At 38.2% G+C, this 18,716-nt stretch overlaps 1 protein-coding gene across 19 annotated transcripts in view; it reads right to left on the bottom strand.

Moving 5' to 3' along the window:
• The window catches only part of ROBO2 (roundabout guidance receptor 2), a 945,132-nt gene that overhangs the window by 666,639 nt on the left and 259,777 nt on the right, over nucleotides 1-18,716 (bottom strand). The gene's annotated exons all lie outside the window — the stretch shown is intronic.

Here is an 18,716-nt window from a genome sequence, read left to right as displayed (position 1 = left end):
CCTGGCCGTATTGCTGGTGCCCACATGGAAAAGCATCAGGGGAACCATCTGAGGGATGGACGAGCCTCAGCCTTCTCTCCATAATGTCCAGGCTCTGAGCTCCCAGTAAGCAGCAAACCTCCCTGGGCAGCATGGCAGGTTGGCAGGTGGGGGCCTCCACCCTCTGCCTCAGAGACTCTTCCACAACAATGCTTCATCACTTCTCCCGATGCTGCTGTGTGAGTCAGGCCCAGCCAGCTCAGACCCTTGGCTGTACGCAGATCTTAGCGCCTCCTCTACAACTCACGTGCTGACCAGAGCCATCCTCCTGGGGCCAGAGCCCTCCAGACTTCACTGTCAGAGGATCACTACTTTGCAAGCCTAAAAGCACAAATCCTGCCTGCTCCCCCTTGGGTACAACTGGGGACTGAGGCTCCTCTTCTTTCTGGGGTCTCAAAGAAGAAGTACATGTCCTACTTCCATACCAGAGAAATCAATAAAAAGCATTATAAAAGATTAGGCTTACTGGATGAAAAGATAAATTTAATATATTAGGGAAGCAGTAACTACCAGCTTTTATGGAAGGAACTAAATCTTAAAAAATCTACTAGAATTCTTTGGGGAAAGTAACTGTGGATAGATGAGTGTGATGAGGGCAATACAGAGCACATGGATTTCCACGTCACTTTTGACAAAGTCCCTCACTAAAAATTCCTGTAGAAAATAAGCTGCAGAAGAGATAAGAGCTACAACAAGGTCATGAATTAATAGAGGTTTAAACACAAGAAACAAAATAGTCAGTATTTACTCTGAAGAGAAGTTTACTACTGGAAGAGCCCTGCAGAACTCTTATGTGAAGGCTTCTTCATGTTCAGCATGTCTATAAATAATCTAGAAAGGAGAGTGGATAGGGAGATGAACAGACTGGTACCTATTAATGGTGGGTCAAGACTAATATGGACTATCAAAAAATCACAAAATGTTCTCATTATACTGGATGCCTAGGTAATAAAATGGTAAACGTAATAGAAATGTGCAGGAAAACCACCCTAGTTTCTACCTCCCAGAAAAGAGGTTTTGAAGATCTTGTGGTTATTTGTCCGTACTTATCAGTTTAACGTTCAGCTGTAGTCTGAAGGAGAATATAATATTAGGAAAGGAACAGAGAACAAATAAAGATCAAAGAGCTCATACCAATGGATAAATCTCTTTAATATATGAATTTTGAATGCTGCATACTGCTCTCATAGCCCAATTCAAAAAAAGGACATAGAAGTAATACAAGAAATAGAAAGAAGGGCTAAAGAAAAGGATAAAGAAGTTACAAAGTTTAAGTCTTCTTAACTTTTTGGGAAAGAGATAACTTTTGGGAAAAGAGCAAGACATGTCTGGCTGTACTGGCATAATTTCAAAGAAACTGATAAAATTTATATGGTGAGTAAATATGAAAGGTTTTATCTTCCTCAGAATACCACTAGGGGCATCAAGTTAATTTATCACAGGGCTGTTTGAAAAAAAGAAAGGATAGTACTTTTTCCACAGGATAGATAATTAAGCTGTGGAACCTTTTACCACAGGATGTATGGGATGTCAGAATCTTAATGTGTTCAAAAGCAGTTAAAGGAATTCACAGAAAGGTTTGTGAATAGTATAAAACACAAATATGGACACCTCCACTTCAAATATGAACCTCTGCTTTAGGAAAGACTGTAACTACCAAAGTCAGAAGGATATAGCACCGGAAATATCAGTCTGTTTTTATACTCTTTCCTTAACCATCTGCTAATGGCCACATGCAAAACAGAAGGCCAGTCTAACTGGACCTTCAGATGGAGCCAATGCAGCTGTTCATATAGTCTTTAAAATTAGAAATTAACCATTTCCCTAAAGTTCAAAATCCTGTAATATCCCAAAGTTCTCATTTATATTGTTCATTATGAATTAGCTTGAAGACTGCAGAGAGTAAAGAATAATAACAATTCTGCAGTAACAGGCATACTTTATGTATTTCTAAAGAAGAAAACAAAACCTTCAATTAGTAGCAGCAGGCGATGTTAGATGTAAATTGCCGTCCTTTTTTCTTTCCTGAAGAACAAGTGGGAATTTAAAAAGCCAAACAATTGATTAATTCTGATCTATACTTCTATTTGAAAACTATGAAACTCTTCTGGCAGCTTTCCATCCATCTTTGCATTCCTAACTATCAAGGTGAATATGTTAAATTTGCTTTATCTACTCTTTACCTTTAAAACAGCATTTTCTCACTGGATTTCAGCTAAACACAGCTGGAAACTCTAGATAAAACGCAGACATTTCTGATGGAGACCAAAGTGTCTCTCAGATGTTCCCTCAAATGTGCTAAAAAAGCTACAAACTGAGTCACTTCCACAGTAATGGGATTAGAAATAGCCTGCAGGGAAGCATGTGCCAAATGGTGCCAACTAGCAAGGATTATAACAGAAAACTGTGACATTATAAAAATACCTCAGAGTGAGGCTCTGGGTGGTGGAATTGCAACTTGCCAGCTCAAAAGAATGTGCCTCATTAAAATGATGGGAGCATGCTGAAGCAGTGATTTGTGCAGAAACATGATCCTCCTGATAGCTGAGTAGCTAATCTTTTTCAAAAACCTTGTCAGTTGACCATCAAATTCATAAATGTCAATTAGGGCTGAAAGGAAAAAAAAAAAAAAGATGGTGAAAAAAAGATGGTGAGAGGGCATGATGGGGAAGAGAAGGAAGGGAAGTAAGGCTCGGGAGGGATCAAGCTTTGAAAGTTTGGGGTTTTTTAAAACTTCAGACATAAGGAAAAAAAATGCATTGCAATATAGAGCAAACATTAGGAACAAGCAAGCTTTTTAACCCTGTAGTCTATTACGGAAAATGTTTGGAGACAATACATTCAAAATAGCTCTTAGGTTACCAGGGAATTTCAAAGGGGCTGAAAGACCCTGTCTGATGGGGTCTGTAAGAAGTGTTGTGGGTGCTCAGCATTTCTGAATTATTTGTTTTGCACATAAAGCCAAAGAACATTGCTTAGGGCACTGTTGCCCTAAACTGCCTTACCGATGAATTAAAGCTATACATGAGTTTGACTCCCTCTTCAGACAGGTTTGTATCCTGCAACATGCCATTATTCCTGCAATTCAAACCAAATGTGTTGTTGAGATTCTGAAATCTGAAAACTGTGTTCAAGCATCAGTTACTGTCTGGAAAAGTAATTGACACAATCCTCACCTGTAGAAATGGAAAATTAATCAGCAGCTATAGTAGCACAGCCTTTGGGTGAGCAACTACTCTCTTTCCACATGGAAGAAGGCAGATGGGGTAGTAATAGGAAGAGGCTGTCCCTTACCAGACATGGAGGCTCTCAACTCTGAAATACCTGGGTCGTCTCCTCCCCATCTTAGGACAGGAGAAAGGCTGAAGGAGAAGAATGTTTTGTTTTCAGCAAACTCTTTCCCTGCCTAGAAAGAGGGGGGCTGTATTCTGTTTCCATTATGAGTATGGTGTAAGATGGGGAGGAGAAAAGAAGAGAGGTAAATTGAAAAAAAAACAAGGAAGACTCCTAGCTCATGCCAATATGTTTTATGATACTCCTGTTAATTCTGTGAGAAAATTTCTGATTTAGGATGACTGCTGTGCTTTTCACACAAGTCACCATACTGTATTTCCTGAACTAAAAAAGGAATGCCACTGTCTCATTCTAGTCTCTTAAATTATAAAAATAATTTGAAACAAAATCTTCACAGAATAACAGAATCACACAATCACAGAATGGTTGGACCTCTGGAGGTCATCTAGTCCAAGCCCCCTGCTCAAGAAAGGTCACCCAGAACCAGTTGCCCAGGACCATGTCAAGATGGCTTTTGAATATCTCCAAGGATGGAGACTCCACAACCTCTCTGGGCAACCTCTGCCAGTCCTGTGTCACCCTCACAGTGAAAAACTGTTTCCTGATGCTCGGAGGGAACCTCCTGTGTTTCATTTTGTGTCCATTGCCTCTTGTCCTGTCACTGGGCGCCACTGAAAAGAGCTGGGCTCCGTCCTCTTTACACACTCCCTTCAGGTATTTATGTACATTAATACAATCCCCCCTGAGCCTTCTCTGCTCCAGGCTGAACAGTCCCAGCTCTCTCAGCTTTTCCTCATGTGACAGATGCTCCAGTCCCTAAATCCTCTTAGCTACCTTTTCTTGGGCTCTCTCCAGTATGTCCCTGTCTCTCTTGTAGTGGGGAGCCCAGAACTGGACACTGCACTCCAGGCGTGGCCTCACCAGTGCTGAAGAGAGAGGAAGGATCACCTCCCTCGACTTGCTGGCAATACTTTTCCTAAGGCAGCCCAGCATACCATTAGCCTTCTTTTGTGGCAAGAGCACGTTGCTAGCTCATGTTCAACGTGGTGTCCACCAAGACCCCCAGGGCCTTTTTGGCAAAGCTGCTTTCCAGCTGGTTGGCCCCCAGCATGTATTGGTGCATGGGGTTGTTCCTCTCCAGGTGCCCGACTTGACTCTTCCCTTTGTTGAACTTCATAGGGTTCCTGTCAGCCCATTTCTCCAGCCTGTCGAGGCCCCTCTGCACGGCAGTTACGACCCTCTGGCAATCAGCCACTCCTCCCAGTTTTATGTCATCACCAAACTTGCTGAGGGCATGCTCTGCCCCTTCACCCAGATCATTAATGAAGATTTAAACAGGAATGGACACAATATTGACCCCTGGGGTACACCACTAGTTACCGGCCTCCAGCTAGTCTGTGCCACTGATCACCACCCCCTGGGCCTAGCTGTTCAGCCAGTTTTCAGTCCACCTCATTGCTCATCCAGCCCATACATCAACTGCTTGTCTATGAGGTTCTTAGGGGAGGCAGAGTCAAAGGCCTTCCTGAAGTCCAGGTAGACACTATCCACTGCTCTCCCCTAATCTACCAGGCCAGTCATTTCATCATAGAAGTTCATCAAGTTGGTCAAGCATGAAATGTTAATATAAAGCAAAATATGTACATGAAAAAACAATGGGTTTTGTTCATGAAGGGCTTGTGAAAAATCTTCATTTAATACACTTAAGTCTTGAGTCAAGAACGAATATACTTATGTATTTTCTTTAAAGCTTCCTTTCTATCCCAAGGAAACATACTGACATAACACCATTCAAACCAGAGGTGAATAAGAGCCTTTGAATTCTCCATGGTAGTTGGAATTATAAATGATTATAATCTAAGGTTTGAAAATATTTCAAGATGAGTTATTTGGACTTAAAATATATTTCTAGAGTTTTGCATTTTCTCTGCTGAACAGCTCAGAAACAACTGATAATTGTTGTATGTATACTGTTTTTATCTGAATATCAGAAATCCCTTTACTGAATTATTTAAGACTCACTGTTTATTTAGAATAACAAAATATCAAAATTAATAAGGATAAATCAAATCAAACCAATGTTTAGAAGAAATTCAATGCAATCTGGTTTGAGCTAGAAGTACTCAGCTCCTCTGAGTACTTAAACCACTAAAAAAACCTAAACCCAATAAAAAAATCCCTGAAGTAAAAAAACAAGAAATCAAATTCAAACAAACAAAAAACCCCCAAATCAAACTTAAAGAACCCCATGTAATGAAATGTAGTAAACCAGAGTGTGGGTGATATGTTCCAAGTCTGCATCACAAATTAAAATAACAAAAGTTACTGTGGACAGGACTTCAGTTCTTGCACCTGAAACAGTCAACAGAACTAAATTCTGCTTGTTAATCGTAGAATACTACTGAGAGTAAAACCCGATATGTAGATTAGCTTGTTTCCCAAAAAAGGATAGGATGGCTTTGTTGCATGTTTTTTTCAGTATTAGATTTTTCGAGTTTAAAAATGCATGCTGTACTTGACCCTAATCTAATATCTTTCTTTGGGTTGTGCCACTGTTTCTTCTCCTGTTTCTCTTCCAATCAAGGACTGGTTGAATCTTCAAAAAGCTGGTGTTTTGCCTCAGACTAATTTAGTTTATTAAATATTTTGTGGTTTTATCTTTTCACCTTGGTAAACATGTTTACTGGCATTCTCTATATCCATGCTGGCATTCCCCATATCCATGTTTTTTGGTTTGGTTTTTGTTGTTTGGGTTTTTGGGGGGGGGCAGTTCTGATTATTGCAATCCTTTTTGTCATGGATTCAAATAAAACTTAAACTACAAGGGAATAAATCCAGAGAGCCAAAAGGTAAACTAAGCCTATGTTAAGATCTTAATAAACAAACAACAATGTAGAACCACAGCTGAGGTCAACAGTTTACTAAGTATAAAGTTGTATAATTAATTTAGCATTCCTAGGATATATTTAGGACCTGGCAGTGCCTTTTGGTTTTGTTTTTAAGTCTTTAAATTCTGGTTAATGTATGTTGCAGCATTAGCTATTTGTGAATTCTCTACGCTTCTAGGTTTTCTTTTCCTTTAGTTAATCTTACCAGAAAAGTCAAGCTCAACTAGTAGCTCTGGGAATTCAGTTGAAATATTGAAGTGCATTAATTTGTCAAAATACTATACAACTCAATATACTTTTTTGTTAAAGCTAAACAACACTCCTGTTTCATAAAATCTGTTCAGTATTTTTCTGCTTATTTACTTGAAAGTTTCAACTCAGTATATATAATACAGAATACTGTATATTCCATTTGCCAGCATGTAAGTGCCCTAACATTAAAATTAGATCCTGTTCCTTTATCTGAAGAAACATATGTGATACTCTATATGCAGTACTCCATTGCACTGCACTTTCTTCTTACAATATCCTCAGTGAACATACTGTGTTAAAGGCAGTCAACTGCATTAATGCACTGGTCCCATTCATTTCAAAGTCATCTGCTCCTTAATGTACTTTGTCTAAATATTTTATGAAATAGTGTCAGGCACCTTAACTGGCTTTTGTTCTCCCTGTTGTTCTATGATTAAATACTTCCTCAGTAAACTCCAAGGGGAAATAAGCCTTTAAATTTATGTTTGAGATAAAGAAATAAACTTTGAGTGTGAGTCATTTGCCACTCTGCCTTTCAGGTGCTTCAAGGCATATCCTGTGCATTGTTAGGTAGAAAATTCAGGGCACTGACTGACTTCAGCAGAGCTATGGCAGTTTATACTGGCCTCCCAGGAAAGATGGCAACTAGCAATTTCACAAGCATCTTTGTTTTGAAATATTAATGATTTTTAGTTAAGGCTATCTAGATTTTTCACCCTCAAGTTGTAAAGTATCTAAAATGGACTGAGCAATTCTGTACCTTATTTTTACATAAACAACACATAAAAGTGGTTTTGTACTAAAAATGGAACATTTTTTAATTTCACTGGTGTAAAAAAGATAAGAACGAACTAAAAAGCTGTGACTGGCTCTGCAGATTCAGCATGCACAGGGTAGGGAATGGATGATGGGAAGCACCCTACACGGATGCCCAGATAACACAGTTTCCCTTATTTACTAGCTTTTTAGTTCAGCTACTTTTCCACATCAGAATATTAATACCCCCAAATTATTCCTTAGTTCCACCAAAGCCCTAGTCTTTCTGACTTTTGAGTCACCAAATCAGTTACACTATGGTGGATCCTTTCCAAGTTCAGGAGTAAACATGAGGAAAAGCATTTAGAGGTCAGATGTGTCCTAAGCCTTTCTTATCTGGCCATTCCTGCTTGAGTGTTTGTACAGCACCAAACACAGCTCATCATAACTCTTGACTGGCCTCTTGGCCATTCCAATACAGGCAGCACACTAATTAGTAAACTTTGCCATGTGAGTAACATTTTGAAAATAATTCATACTGATCTTTTGAAAAACATATCTAAACCCCCTGACGTGGCAGACAGCACCAACAAAATTACAATATAGAGCTCCTCTGAAGGCATGCGTTTTAAGATTTGTACATCTTAAAAGCAAGACTGTTTCAACGGAGTGTGCAAGCAGGTATTCTTTTCCCTTCTGCAAAAAACAGGGCAACTTTTCTGTGTTTTGGGTCAAGCACCAGTGAAAACCAATAATAAGGTTTAAGTTTTACCATTTCCAATTCTTTTTAGGTCCATGAGAATTGATTAATACTGTGCCATATCCTGTATTTGTTATGGCTATGAGGGTAATGAAAATTCACAAGCATTAATTCCAGAAGTGCCAGTGCAGTACGCTAGATGATGTTATGTATGCTGTAGTCTTTGAACACGCTGTGGTTTGAGGGTCTGGCCCCATTCTCTGCTATCAAGCAGGTTGCTGAATTCCCGAGAGAAGATGAATGCTCAGGAAATTATATTACCAGAGTGCTGTAAAGGTCAAGGTAATACTATATTCCATTTTTCTCTTCTCCTTGCTGAATGATGGATTAAGAACTTCATTCTCTATAAGTTACAGGAACAGAAAGAATATATGTTGGGCCAGATACTCACTGATTTAAAAATGGCACTGCTTCAGTTGCCTGCCATGAAGCTAGAGCGCTATATTTCAGTTGATGAGACAGTCCTACATATCTGTTATTATGAAATAAGAAAATAATTGTGCAGCAACTCAAATGCTGCTCCTTAGACATGGAAAATCTTTTCTTTTGATATATAATCCCAATTCAGTTTATAAAATCTGGTTACACATATTCCATCTATAAAATGTGAATAGTAGTTTTAATTAGGACTGTATGAATTCTTGATACATGGCTATTTATCAGATAAATTGTTGAACTATTATTCCTCAGCAACATTCAGAATCCCACTCATATCCAGCAAGTTGGTGCATACAGGTCTAGAAAGGCACATAAAGCAAGGATGTAGTGGGCTGTAACTGTGAAATATTACTGCTTGTTTCTGCCTCACAGATTTTAGATTAGCCTTCACTGTCTAGAAGCACTGTTTAATAATATGCCACTATGAAGTACTAAGGATTGAATTCTTATTCTACAAATTTGTTCTATATGGTAAATAATACATCATCTCATCTCTCTCCTCTCTTTAAACTTCCAGATATTATTTTATCTCTGCTTGCATATATATATATATATATATAAAAATATATCCAGATTCATAAATTAATTGAGGATGCTACCACTATAATATGGAATGAATAAAAATTTCTCTGTGATTTTCAGGATCTATGAACACAATAGTTCCTCTGGCACAGCTAATTTCTACAGCTACAGATGAAAAAAAAAAAAAGACTGAAAACTCTGTTTCTATGATTGATTGGCCAGAAACATTCCTAGACACAGCCCAAGCCCTGAGGTTTGGGAAAGCTGGAACCTCAGCCGGGTTTTGCAAATTAACATTCTACAAATACAGGGCACACATCTAGCTCCTGTAAAATAATGCTGGCTTCTTAAACACCCTTCTCACCATACTTCTCGACTCCAACTTGAAGAAGACCCCCTCCTGCTCTCCCCAGGTAACCCTGTGGTGGTGACAATACAGTCAGAGTTAGGCGTTAGCATGATTTCTGGTACAACCTCTGCCCAGAGCCTGAGTGCCCTTTCTCTGCTGTAAACACCTTTTAGATAGGGAGACAGGCCAGAGATCAGAGAATATCCTTGGGGAAAACAAGCATGTATCATCTTGTCCCCAGTAAAGTGAGAAGGTTATTCAGCTGTTATTGTAGTCCTGACTCTGCTAAACAGCTCTTGGCGTATGGAAGCACATTAAGTTCATGCAGTCTGAAAGATTTCACAGATAATGGAGAGATCAGCTCAATTCTAAAAAGGGGAAACTCTAACTATATTTGAAACTGAGAAAAGAACATATCTAAATAGCAATCACTGGATACAAACATACTGGTTTTTCTCCCTCACAGACCAGGGACTTTGTACTTTAAAAAAATGCATAAATTTAAAACCACCTCGGTGTAAAAATATTTTCATGTCTAGCTTAAACTGTTTATCAGAACTGTCAAAAAAGCTCCTGTCATGAGTAGCCAATCCAAGTATAAAGCTGGTGAATCCTGCACTTTTTTTTTTTTCCTTGTGTATAGAGCACTGAGGGAAAAATGTAGAAGAAATTGTTCTAGACTTCAGGGTTTGATTTTAAATTTACTGTAGCCTATTAGCAAGCAGAATTCCAGTACCATGAGAGAATCATAACTGTAAATGAATGTAATCATAAGCGTATAACAAAAAAATTGGGTGCTCATGCCTCTTTGGTACAGTCTGTATTTCATAACCTATTGTATTGCTTGGCAGAGTCCCTTCGTGTCCCTCCACCCTAATGCCTTGCCTTCTCTCTATCTATAAGAGTAAGGCTTCTCTGTTTGAGCAAAGGGAGCAGGAGGAGAATTTGAAAGTAGAACCAATATCCTGCCATTCCTCCCTGTCCGCTTTAGTGTGTCTCAACAAAGCTGAGCTGCTCTCTGTCTGTGCTTATATGAGCGTGACTATGGGGGCTTAGGAGTCCTAAGGGGATAGTGGAGACAGAAGAGGGTACCCCAACTCTCGTCTACTTTGCACAGCAGCTCCTGTCCTGAGGGCAAATTTTCACACCCCAAATGAAAGGAGCATGGCAGAGATGTGACGTCTTGGAGACGCTGTCATCCACAGCCTCTCCACTGACCCCTGACAAACTTGTCCACAAAGTTTAGAATTAAAATACTTTTTTGTATTATATTAGGAAGGCTTCAAATATTCTTGCCTGTTGTCTTCATGGTCCTGACCGTGTAAATAAACTTGATATGAGAATCCTTGTGTAGATGCACATAAAATGGCCTTGATGGAGCTACTGTTTTTGCAAACTATGTCTATGCAAATTGAAGATTTACCTAATAATTATTGTTATCTATAAATTGGAACAGATTCCTCTGTATTTGGGAACTCAGGTTTTTTACTTTCAGGATGAAGTTACACAAAAGCCTCTCAAATGTCAAGTTCTTTTCTCTTGCCAATAATTGAAAAAACCCTTAGAATTTCAAAAATCTGTGGAGAAGGATTTTAAAATGGTGCAAGGACAATCTCTCGTGTTGTGCAGAAAACAAACCAGTAAAGCATATATTCTGGCAGGTCAGAGGAAAACATATTCTTTATCTAGTCATTGATATTGATTAACTCCGTAATAGTCATAAAGCATCTCAGGAAACCATGTAAAAAAGAAATACAATTCATACACCTCGTGAGACATTTATATTCACTCCACAAGAAAAAATACTATGTATGTACTTATGTAAAACAATCCATATCAAGAGTAAAAAAACATTCCAGCAACTAATTCTCCTGTGTGAAAATTTGTTTGTGTAGTCCTGTCAATGCCTGGATTCTACATAATCAACATAATTCTGTGCTGAGGGACTGGAGTTTCTCCTTTTCTGTCACAGCATATAGCCTGGTTTAATATTACACTCTAAATTTCAGCCTGGTTAAACCTGGATTATGCAAAAGTAACACAATGGATTCCTTTAAGTGGAAAGGTCACTAGACTACACAGATGTGTTCGTTTTTCTTAAAATTATTGTCACAGTCTTTTTTCTAATGAAAGCACTTTTTAAAGGAAAAACCAAACCAAACCAAAAGCGAGATGTATAGCTTTTTTAGACAAGAAAAGACACAGCTTTGCCATGTTTAAAAAAAATCAACAACACAAATAACATACTGTTTTGGGTTTTTTTTCCTGTTTTCATCAAGCTCTGTGTTACACAAGCAAAGCAAAACTACATACCTCCAGTGGTTCCTGGTAATTTTACATATCCTTTTACTATCCTTATTAGTCTTCTCTGAGGGTACTTTGGCAATGCATGCATTCATGTGAGATTTTTCTGTTTCAATAAATCCAAACCAAATTTATAACACGCTAAGTCTGCATTTTGAAATTTCCAACATTATATACAGCAATGCTGTTCTTGAATTGTAGGAAAAGTCTTGTCAAAAAGTCATTAAAAGCACTGCTCATGCACTACAAATAACGCTAAAGAACTCCTGGTCTAGTTTCAGCACAAACATGTACTTCTAGCCTCTTAAATTGTCACTTGACAACTAATCATATTCTGACCCGAGGACTGTATTTAATTAGAGGACAACAACACAAGAGCATTTGCAATATATGCATCTAGGCATTGTGTCAGTAGTCATTTTTCCTATATTACAATGTTCACAACCCTGACAACATCACTTTCTAATGTGCTAATTAGAGCAGGGTGACTAAGAAAAATTATTTGTCTAGTCTTGTGTACAAAATAATTTATGAAACTCATCAAATAGTCAATATATTTTTGAGAATAAACTACTACAATGAAGCTGTGTGTATAGCAGAAAATAATGGAAAATATATCAAACTATTTAAAAATAGAGTGAAAATTATCCAGCTAGATAGTCTGATTATGTGGTTTCTTCTTTCTGCACCTTTCTACATTTTGAAAAAAAACAGCAATAATTGTAGTAAGTATTGGAGACAGCTAGAAAACTGAATGTTTCTGCTCTTTCTGGGTTTTACATTATTTGGGTTAATACTCTGTGAAACCAAAAGATCTATTTACATCAGCTGAGAATATGTTCCATAAGATAAAAATTTGCATCTAGGAGTTTGTCTGGCATGATGAATTACCTGACAATATCCATTCAGCATTTGTACCATTCTAAATTGAACTGTATACATACATATGAATATATATGTAGTATAGAGTCAGCAGAGCAGCTCAGAGTTCCTGAAATATTATGGAATACTAGATTTTACTTCATATCTATCATCCTGATTTAATGACTATTTAATTCTAATACGGTTCAATATGTCTCTATATTAAGTGCCAGTGCTGCTAGGGATACTCAGAAGTCATTGGGAATCTGCACTAATGAATACCCATCTTCAGGGACCCTTCTGCAAAGAGTCCCAATGCTTTATAATTTAAATTCTACTGTGATAAACAGCAACGGGTACTCTGCTCAGCTAAACGGTTTTACTGAAATACTTTACCATCATTGAAATACTGTGGCAAATGTAAAACAGCTCAGTGATTCAAACAGGAAAAGTTAAAGCTTAACTTGGTACTATAACATGGAAACCTAGTGACAGTTTTTATTTTTTAGGGAACTGACTTTTAGGATACAAATGTGAGAGAGGGAAGAAGAAAATGATTTCTGGTGAAAAGGGCAGTGGGATCATTGCTCTGGCTAAGAAGCAAGCTATGGTTGCCTTTATATTCCCAAGATAGCTGCTGAAGTTATGAGATCATTGCCCTGGTTTTCATTCATCTTTGTTAGGAGCTCATATTTTCTTTTCTCGATCCCAGGCAGGCTCCGTTGGAGTGTGAGGACAGGGCATATCTTCTCCAGTGTGGCTGGTCACTGGGCAGCAGTGGCAGGGAATGGTGCAGCATCTGCTGCCTGGCTTAAAGCTGCTTCGCTGGCTGGCCATACAAGGGGTGGGCTCCTAAACCAGAGCCCTTACTTAAACCTCACTTGAAATGTGTATTAGAAATAAGCCTTTTGCTCACCAGAGAGAGGCTTTGCTTAACTTACTTCATAATCCCTTGATTTTGTTTCTGATTAAGTCTTAATTGTTGGTAGGTATTATTAACCTTAATACATTCGGTTTACCTTCAGTGCAAAAAGCCACGGCTTCCCTGAATGGTAATTTGCAGCTTTTTACTTCAATTGGTAGAAGTCCCAGAAAGAAATCCATCTTCTTTTTCTTTGTTGCATAAATATGGATTTCAAAGGAGACAGGTTTGGTATTTTAATTAAATTCCTGCACAAACTAAAAATTTCTGTTTCTAGGGCCTGCCTGTTGAAGAAATAACTCTTCCACTTGCCTTTTTTTAAAAGGCAAAACAGTACCGCACATTTTTTTGCGTCAAGTACCTTCAAAGGTATGCTCAAAAAATGCCTGTTCGAAATAAATCCCCTTAGAAAGATAAAAGGCAGATCCTGCTGGGTTGCTGCAAGATAGAAAATAATATCAGCACCCATTTTTTACTCTTCTTATCATCAATCATGTTCTTAAATGCAGGCAGAGAATAAAGGAAAACCCAAACCAATCAAAAAACCCCAAACAGTTGTGCACGATAATCTTTAACTAAAGTTCTGAAAACAAGATTTCCTATTTGAAATTAGCGCTCATAACTTACACTATGATAGTTCAAGTACTCTCAGAGATTTGCTTCAAAAAATAAAAGACAGAAGACAGCAAGGCAGCAAGTACTATGGTAATCAAATGAAGAGGAAATTTAACAGTAAATAATCAAAAAGGGACTTAATCAGATGCAGGAAAGTTGAGCATTAATAGAGAGCAAAGACAGTTCAATGCACATGAAAGTACTATTATGATGACTCCATTGAGCTGGCATCACACAGCTCTGTGTATCATAAAATATAAGAAATACAAAAGACCAAGGAAATCAAGATTTACCTGCATGCGCCACTTATGATTAATGATGAGCACTAAGATGAAAAACAAATTGAAATACAATTCATGAGGTTTTTTTCTGTGTCTATGTACTTTATGGAATATTAGGAATGAGAAAGCACTGCCAAAGGGTCAAAAGAGAAAATTATTAGGAAGTATCTTATGGAATCTAGGGAAAACTTTCTTCTAGCAAAACACCTTAATCATTAGGGGACTGCCAGGACAAAGAAATTAAGAAATGAACCAGGATCCCATACTGAGAAAACATACAATGAATTCTGAAATTTAAACTTCGATGCTGTGGTTCAAATGCGTCTGCTCCTTGTTCGGGGTCTCAAAAACAAAATTCAAAAGTGGAAAGTAAGCCTCACCTTGCAAACAGAAAATAAGCCCCCAGTTTTACAAACCACAAAGTCTGCAGAGTTTTATATTTGTCTTCACATAATGTGTCTTCCTGTCTACATTCATACACACATTGAAGCAAAGACAGCTTCTATGAAGTTAGGAAATGTTTCAATTTTAATCCACCTTCTCTATATACACATAGCTTTTATTTTACAATCAACTACTATGTATTCTTGTCACTGGATAGGATGGATGCTGTAGCATTCCCCAGTTGGTCTTATTTGTTAACTCTTGGAAAAGCCGAAAGATGACTTAACACATGAAGATGAAATCTATGTTGGAAACACAAACGTGAATTTTCTGTACAGAATAGGAAAACACCTGTAATATTCCCCATCCGGAATTGTCAAAATAAGATGACTCAATCTGAGTGGCATAGGTAATTTGTTTGTTTGTTTTCCTTCAAAACATGGAAAATAGGTAAGATTTAAGCAAACTTGTACTTTGAAAAAAAAAATAGAGTTACAGAAGATTACACAGAGCTGAAATTTCAGAAAGAAACTTGGGTCACAGTGATGTTTTTTGTGTGTGTGATGCCTAGAGCAACCCAGAAGGATGTAACATTGCAATTTTGAGAAGAAAGCAACTCCTGGCTAGGCAGATTTTCCTCAGTACTCTATCTCTGCCTAAGTGAATGGATGAAGAAGGAAGAGAATGGCTGAATAAAGGAATTTTTAGCTGCTAGCTTGAGCATTTTTTTATCAGATATTTTGTCCAGAAAAGAGATCCATTTTCTGAGTCCTCTGAATTTTGCACTCCTTTGTAGACACATAAAAGAGCGGCCAAGGGCCAGAGAAGTACACCCAGATACTTGCCATGTTCTGATATGAACTGTGGGTTCTAGCACAGGGTTTCTGATGAAAAATAAAGAGACATAGAAGATTTGTAGTATGTGGGGGAAAAGCCTTTAACTTTGCTAGAGCAGGTTTGAGCATCAGTTTTGATAAAAGAAAATGATCAGACAGGGGCTCCTGCTGTGGTTTCATCCCCTCAGGATGAAGAGAGGAAAAGTTACAGTTTTCAAAATGACCTAGCAAAACCTGTACCAAAGAAATAAAGAGAATAACCAAAAGTTTTTCAGATGACATTTCCAATAAAAACTGGATTGACAAAACTGAGATGATAATTATAGGAGCTAGGGCTGAAGACATGACGTGGAGGGATGTTTACTTCAAGGAGGACATTCCATATTGTGACATAATGACAAATTACACTCAAACAATGAAAACTACAAGAACTGTCATCTTAGCTAGGCAGAAGGAACAAGGTCATCTTTCTCAGGCTGCTGCTTCCTCCTCCTCTAGATTTTCTGAATTAAGGTATGAAAAGAACAGCAGAAATATTCTCCTCACTCAGTTTATTTGCACATGTGCCACCTCAGTCTGCAGCACCAGCTTCAAAGAGTGCTCTGGATAACCTGTCCAAGCCTTTGGTCTAGAGCATGCTCAGCAGAAGAGACATCTGTATTAAATACGTGTATCTTTACATGACACATCTGCTAACCAGGATAACACAACAGTGATATATTTGCAGTCAGAGTCAACCCTTAAGCAGACTTCAGCCACTTGTTTCATAGCAGGTACCACAGTTGCACCATTGCATAACATTTGTGAAATTTTAGTTTTCTAATTATTTAAGTATGCTTGCTTGAATTCCACCAAACAAATTGCCTGAGGCAGATACTTTAGGAAAGCTTAGTCTGGTCATTTAAGCCTTAGATATGTAAATGCAATTAAAAATATGAGGAGAAAATGTCTCCATTAAGGTTGTTCCACAGGACCAACACAAGAGAGAAAATTTGATCCCCCTACCCCAGCTGATAATCACTATTCAATCCCAGTAACTGTCAAACCTGTTTGTACTGTAACAACAGCCTGATTTTGAAATCACAAACTCACACAGAATGGCTGAAGCAGAAGGCACCTCAGGAGATCAGCTACAGCAGGTTGCTTAGGGCCATGTCCAGTTGAGTTTCAAATGTCCACAAGGAGAGACTCCACAGCCTTTGTGGGCCACATATTCCAGTATTAAATCACACTCACAATGAAAAAGTATTTTCTTAAATTTTAATGGAATTTCCTGGATTTCAATTTGCACACGTTGCCTCTTGTCCTGTAACTGGGCACCGGTGAGAAGAGTCTGGCTCTGTCTTCTCTACTCCCTGCCATCAGGTAGCTATACATGTGGAGCCACTGTGCACAGTGACAGGATAAGAGGCAAAGGCCTCAAGTTGAATCAAGGGAAGTTCCAATTAGATATTACAGAAAAGTAATATTCATCATGAGGGTAGAAGACACTGGGACCAGTGTCCAGAACAGCTGTGGAGTCTCTGTTCACTCATGAAATCAGTGGACAAGGCCTTGAGCAACCTGGCCTTGGTCTGTTTTGAGCAGGGTTTGGACCAGATGATCTCCAGAGGTCCTGTCCATTCTCATTTATTCTGTGATTCTCAATCTATTTTAAGCATAGAAAGCATGAGTTTAGAACATATGCCTGAAATATGCCAAGTGGACAAGAACAAAATTACATTTATTTTCTAACCTTTCATTTAAGCACCTGAGTTAGCATATTCTGCTGTTTCTGGATTATCTTGTTAAGATTTGGATTACAGTTTCGTCAAAGTGTTCTAGCTGTCCAGACTTTTTTCTTTCTAGATTTGGAGACTACCTTAAAGCCACATGAACTACTAGTTTAGCTAGTGTTGTCTTCTTAGTTTTTTTCCTCTTTCTTTCTCTCTCTTTTTTTTTTTTTAAACTAATGACACTAATGTTTTTGATGATACATTCCTGAAAGTACATTGATTCCCCAGGTGGTCATTTCAGCCATGCAAAGAATTTTAACTAGACTAATTTATCACAGGATAACATAATCTCTCATCCTATGTTCCTCACTGTGTGACTGGGCTTCTCTTATAAAGTTGTTTATCAGGCACAAAGTAGGTAATTGTTCCAGTGAATCAGAACTGTCTGCATTTTGATGTTTTGACAAGCTATTTTAATGTTACTGTCATACATGTCTTGTATAATTAAAAGATCTTTTCAAAGCAAGGATGTTTATTTATTGATTAGTTCACTCTTGTGTGCCACTGTCAATTTCTGTAATTTATTGTGGCATGTATGTTTCTGTTACTCACTTCAAAATATCTGGGGGCAGGCAAAACATGGAAACTTTTTTGTGTAAATAATATTCTGGTTTTATTCCAACTCCTTATTCCTATTTCACACAACTTCAGAATGGTTCAAGACTTTCTTTTAGAGCTTAAGAAAAATTACCAAGAATGGCTCATTGACTAAAATGTGGCAGCAAAGAACCCTAGTCATTAAATCTGAATATCAAATATTAACTTCTGTGTCCCTAAGGAAAAAATATTAAAAATAATCCTGAAAAGCAGAACTCTGTACTATGTACAGACATGAATCAACACAGACCATCACTGTATCTGAATTCTCATCATCATTTTACCCACTTGTGGCATTTAATCTATTGAGTCCTGGTTAGAAGGAAATGCAGCGAGCTCTGCAATTCCATGAAGAATAGGGAAGAAATGGCAGCTGTGTGAGGAATCCTCCTTCCTGCCTCGCAAGTCTGCAAATGTTTCTATATTGTGCCAGCCACTAACTAGGACAAGCCTTCGCTTTAGACAAGCCCACTAGCCTGACTCTGCATGTGACGCAGAAATGGGACAGAACTGTCTCTGTGATTACTTCTAGCTCCCCAACCTGCCAACAGAAACCAACCATGGGGCAGCTAGCATGGCTAGTTACTTGGAAAATGACAGGAAAGAAGGAGTTTGTGATCCACTGCACACCTTTGTATTTGCCTGGCTAAGTAAAGTAAACCAGCACTAACACTATTCTTTACTAAGCATTTTTGCCTGGTTTCCTATAAGGAAACGTGTATCTCTACTGCATCTCAAAATCACCTGTCCATCTGACACTGTTAGCCAAAATTGATAGAGGAATAGGAATTTCAGGAGACAGCCATTAAAATTAGCAGCTGGTTAGAGGCATTATCAAAGAAA

This window comes from Haliaeetus albicilla, chromosome 6 (assembly GCF_947461875.1).
Source record: "Haliaeetus albicilla chromosome 6, bHalAlb1.1, whole genome shotgun sequence".
Lineage (NCBI taxonomy): Eukaryota > Metazoa > Chordata > Aves > Accipitriformes > Accipitridae > Haliaeetus > Haliaeetus albicilla.
Note: the sequence above shows the minus strand (reverse complement) of the source record. Positions and strands in the feature narration are given on the sequence as shown.